This window comes from Oryzias latipes, chromosome 20 (assembly GCF_053564925.1).
Source record: "Oryzias latipes strain Hd-rR chromosome 20, Olatipes_Hd-rR_3.1".
NCBI lineage: Eukaryota > Metazoa > Chordata > Actinopteri > Beloniformes > Adrianichthyidae > Oryzias > Oryzias latipes.
This window is the reverse complement of record NC_136256.1, coordinates 939,947-945,946: the sequence shown is the minus strand read 5'-3', so window position 1 is coordinate 945,946 and position 6,000 is coordinate 939,947.

Below are 6,000 nucleotides of genomic sequence, written 5' to 3'. Positions count from 1 at the left end.
CAGGCGACCACTCGTGGTTAGATTGTCCTGGAGACGAGGCATAGGGTGAGATTAGGCAAGGCATAAATACATGAACTAAGAAACTTAGATTGACTAAACTAAGCACCATCAGGGGCAATGAACTGCCGATGAATACTGCTTCTGGATCTCCCTTTGTAGGTCTGGAAGCATGATGAGTTGAGTGGTTGCAGCTGGTAGAGTCAGGAACAGAGCAGAGAGGGGAAGGGGAGGAGAGCTGACAGAGGCACCATGACATATTCTTTCCGGTGGACCCAACCAGAGTCCGTAGAGAAAGCCTCGGACACCAGAGGCTCATCAGTAAGTTCCAACTCCAGGCCTGGTTCCAGAGTGTGGTGCTTGTGATGACAATCCTGCCAAGGTAACTGGATCATGGCCTTGTCGACTCATTTAGGGATTCTAAAACCCTCTCTTTCTAATTCAATATATGGAGTTTTTCTGCAATAGGAGACCCTGTCTGGGGTCAGCTTACTTCCAAAGATCACTTGAGCTTCCAAACCCTTTAACCATGCTAAGGTGGATGTAGTCCAGATTCAGTGCAGCCTCTGGAGTCTTTACATGACTTGAAAAGTGCGAGAAGTACATGGCATCCAGTCTGGACCGGCCTCTCTGGTGCACCAAATCCCTTGGTTTCAAACTTTGGCCGGACGTCGGCGCGAAGGGGCAAGCCAGGGGGCAAAGTAAATGACCTAAACCAGAAATCATGCGAGTGAATGTAAAGTGTATCCGGTACATTTTTTCAAAATAAAACCTATTTTCACTAATTAGGTTTTTACCGTGGTGTAAACATGACATCATTTCTGGTGACACGGGGTCACAAAGTCTGAGGTAGAGCGTCGTATCGGTCATTTAACACCATGGATGATGAAGTCCAGAACCACCACCTCCTTCATGATGCTGCACATCCTTTTTTATGAGGATAACTACAAAAATGACAGAGCCTGGGCTGCATCTGTAGCCAATGTGAGTCATATGGATGCGGTGTGAGCCCAGGGTCAGAGCCACTGTCTCTACACCAACAACATGGCTGCTCTCTTGACACTCTTCAACACTTCTTCTCTCATTATTGCTGATTTTGTCAAAGATCACAGCTGAAACATTCCTCTGCCTGTTCTAACCTGCCCGCACATGCACACCTGCCTTTGCAATAGTGGTAACCTGGAGTGGGAAGAGAAACCAGGTAAAGTCGTAGTCTGGATACTAAATCCCCTCATAACAGATGAGTGATGTGCAGTTCAGCTTATGGCTGAAGAGGCACTGACTCTTTCAGAGTCAGGTTTACAAACAGATGAACTAAACATATTTACCAACTACTGTCTGTGTTTCATATCTCATAGCAGCATCTTTTTATAACATTACACAGCATTTTGGACCAAGGGAGAATGTAAAATGTGTAGCAGTTTGATTCCAAAAAACAAAATCCATGTTAATGTAACATTTAGTTTAACATTTCTGTTGTGAATACTTACCGTCAAAAGTACGTCAATGGGTTACAGGCAAATGGATATTTTTCACTGTAAGTTAACGTGGGAAATTCTGTCAAACAAAATGTTGTATTTCTATTATATTGTCATATCTGCTGCAGCACTCACCTTGTTTGGCCAGGCTTCCGGTGGGAGCAATCACGCTCTATGGAGGACACCTGGTCATGCCCCTTCATAAGTCCACGCTTGTGCTGCACTCGTTGCCGGAACGTCAGTCTTCTCTGATTTATTCCAGCTAAATTGTCCACGCATCCGCACGGATCGTAGGCTAACGTCACGTCATCGCCTCGCCTCGCCTTCCCTTCTCCATCCACACGGATTTGCATTGTAAGCCAAGACTTTCCATTGACTTTATAAAGTGGAGATTCCTCTGCCGAGGTCTCCAATTGTTTACAACTTCATCACCGGCATCCAGGCTCTCTCCCCCCTCCCAGCTCTGTCCGCTCTTTTCCTCTCACGGCTGTGAGTCTACTAAGTCCTGCTCCCCCTGCTGGCGGGAGGTTTCCACGCTCCTTCATTACTGCAAACTTCTGACCAGGACAATAAACAGACTATTTAACCTTTACTCTTGGGTTTGCTTTTTGGCTGTCCTCGACAAAACCTGACAGTATTACTTACTGTAACGAACAGGAAATATGCAGAATACATAGATTTTGAGTTTATACATAATTAGATTGATTAGAATCAAACAAATTTGATTTATAGAACAGACTCCAACTCTTGGCGGCTAAGATGGGGGCTCACGAGTAAGCCCACACCAGCCCGCCGCCTCTCACCATGAGCAACTCCAGAGTGGTAGAGAGTCCAACCCCTCTCTAAGGACTGAGATTCATAGCCCAGGCTATGTGTGGAGGTCAGCCCAACTATATCTAGACGGTATCTCTCTATCCCTGTCCCACGTCGTTCCTTCTAGCGACATGGGACCTTTCATTTTTATTTCTTTCATTATTATTTTTTTTTCATGAAAAAAGAACAGCTCAAGTTGCTGTACATAAAAATAAACAAGCAAAAACACCAATCCCCCCCCACATGCAATAAAATAAGCCCCTCATGATAAAAAAATACACAAAAACAAATAAAAGAAGTCCATCCCTCATCCATCCATCACTTCATCCATCCCTTCATCATCCCTTTATCCCTCTATCCCTTCATCCATCCATCCCTTCATCCATCCATCCATCCATCATCCATCTATTCATCATCCATCCATCCATCCCTTCATCCATCCATCCCTTCATCCATCCATCCATCCATCATCCATCTATTCATCATCCATCCATCCATCCCTTCGTCCATCCATCCCTTCATCCATCCATCCCTTCATCCATCCATCATCCATCCATCCATCTATCATCACTTTATTCATCATTGTGAGGAAACTGGCGATTCTAAACAGGACTGTAAAATAGGTAAATTAGGTTTGTTCCCTTCAGTTTCCTGCACACAGAAATGAATGAAGAACGACTCAGAGACAGTTACTTATCTTTTGTGGAGGTTTTATTTCGTACAAACACGAAGGGGACAGACAGATGAACACGGTGCATTCAAAGTCCGAACCAGCGAGCTTCAGAGATGGACTTGGTATATAAATCCTGCATTTGCATATTCAGAAGATCGTCCGATTGACCGTGTGTGAAAATCACGCCCCCAGGTTGCTGCTGGAGAGGAGCTTCAAGGCTAAAGTGAAGATAAGTCTGAGGCCTGCTCAGCAGGACACACATGCACAGAAAAAAGGGAGTATGAGAAGAAACTGTGAGAACAATAGCTTGGCTGTGCTGTCTTCAAATGTAATACAATTTTGAGATGACAATACATGCTTAGTGAATTAAGTTTAAACCATTAGTGTAATAAAAGCTAAAGGCAGTTTCTAACTATTCTTCACAATCGTCCATCCATCCATCCCTTCATCCATCCCTTCATCCATCCATCATCCATCCATCATCCATAAAAAGAGATACTCAGACTTCCCTTGCCCCGGCCACTTCCTCCAGCTCGTTTGGGGGACCTCGAGACGTTCCCAGGCCAGCTGAGAGACGTAGTCTCTGCAGCGTGTCCTGGGTCTTCCTCGGGGCCTCGCCCAATGGCACATGCCCAGAATAAGAGAAGGTTTTATAGAAAACCTAAAGAAGAGAGAACCCAAAATAACAAATAAATAAAAAAGCAAATAAATAACTCCTAGCACTGCATGAAGTAACAGGCTCAGCAGCATCTTTTCTTTTCTTTTTTTTTGTAAAATAAACAGTTTCCTGAAAGTTCTCAGAGTAAATAAAGTAAAACTTCAACATAAATTAAAAGAATTATCATTGTGATGAGTTAAAAAAAAACAGACAGTACAGGAAGGCACAGTAGCATGTCTTATAAGGTTAAATAAAAATGTTAATACCGGTAAATAAACAAATAGCTCCCTAAACTTTAACGAAGTGAATATAACAACGTTGATTACAACTTGAGAAACCTGTGACTGTGACATCATCAGTAGTTCCAGTTCAGAAACTGTGGTGAGAAAAGCTCAGCTGTTGAGCGTCTTCTCCTCCCAAACGTTTTTTTTGGGCGCCTAAACTGCAGAGACCTTACTGCAGATGCGCTAACTCAGGACAGATGAGGGAGGTGCAGAAAGTAACCTTCTTGCATGATCTGCAAGTCACTGCAAACGGCGTTTGTGTGATGTGAAGCAGGGGAGGGAGGGGCTGTGTTAGACCTGTGGATAGAGCAGCTGAGGAACTGCTGTTTTCTCAGTAAGAGGAGGACAATCATTCATTTCTTAATGCCCTGTTACTGCGGTAAAAGACATTCATGTTAATGCGTTAGAAGTGACAGCACTAGCTGCATCACATGGCGCCATGGCCAGACAATGCTGGAGACAGGGCGGTGCGGCTGCATCTAAGCCAAATTAACCAGTTCAGAAAGCGGCTGGTAGGTTGAAGAAAAGGAATACCGATGCTGAAATACATCAAAACAACAAACATGGCGTCAATAATCGACTTGGCTGATAATCAGTCGACCTCCACCGTGAACCATCACAGAAATGACTGTTGGTACAGAGACTTTGATCATTCAGGCCTTAAAGAGCATGAGCTGACCTCCTGATCCAGTTCTTCAGGGGCCTATAGGACCCACTGTCATGATGTGTGTGACGTGGCAGACCCAGATGCTGGAACCTGGAAGAAACCTCAGGCGAAGTAGTTGGTTAACAGATTTATTTTTCCAGGACGTAAAGGTGATGGCGTAGTAAGCGTTCGTAGAATGAATTAAGGAAGTCAGCAGTCTTGCTGATGCTTAAATGACGTCGGAGCTGGACACGAAGCGTGGCGGGAGGATTTCGTGGCTGACGTGATTCTTGAATGGAGTCGTGGCGTGGCAGGAGCGAGCGAGGCAGGAACGTGGCGTGGCTTGAGTAGCGTGGCCGGAGCAAGATGGATCGAGCAGCTCGTGGAGAGGAGGATACCAGGTGGACACTCGTGGTGAAGAACCTGAGCGTGGAGCGACAAGGCGAGGTAACTTTGAATACAGGACTTAACTTGGCGACCAGACTAAGCACTATAAGGAGCAACGAACTGGGGATGAATGCTGGGACCGGATCTCCTTAAGAAGGCTGGTGGTAGATGAGGTGAGTGTCCATAGCTGGTTCCAATCAGAAAACAGAGCAGGGGGGGGGGACGGCCAGGGGAACCATGACACCCTCGATGGTCCCACTCAAACATTCTCCATTTCAATAACTGATGTTAAAACTGAAATGGAATTTTTCTTCAGAACATTTGAAAAAACTAAAAGAAAAGTCTAAACTCAGGTTTGAAGTTCAGGGTTCAGTGACTTTTACAGACAAACGCAGAAACACAGATTTTATGGCAGAGCAGAATTTTTTCTCCTGCTTACCCCCCAGTCAGCCATGTCCCTATTGCACAGGTCAAAGATTCAACCCAATTATAGCACAACACAAATCGGTTTCCGACCGGCTGCATCGTCTGCCTCTCTGGTCTCCAGCAGCTCCAGTGTGGGCGGGGCCAGGCGCTGTGCCTCTGAAGGCTGGCAGAATGGGCAGATGGCTCCCAGACTCCTGCTTTATTCTAATGCGTGGACTGTAGCTCTTCTGAACATGCACTTGCTGGCCTGATCACGAGCTGCAGCAGAAGCCATATGGCTGCAAAACACACAGCCTTGGTACGTGCACGCCCATCTGCACGTGCACGCAGACATCTACTGTTCAGTGATGATGACCTGATTTGTTGCAAAAAGCTGCTCCTCAGACAGATCTGTTGACAAAATGACTGATGTGTCAGATGAATTATATTTATACATATATATTGTATGACCATTTTTATTTCTATTATTCCAAAAATGATCAAAGAAAGAGCACAAACGACAAGCCAAATTAAGTACTTCTGATTTTACTAAATCCCTAAAAGTTTTTTTTATAAATTAAACTGAACTACAACGTATTGATCAAATACAAATGTACGTATTAAATTGATAAAATAGCCAAATTAGGTGCTCTATTGTA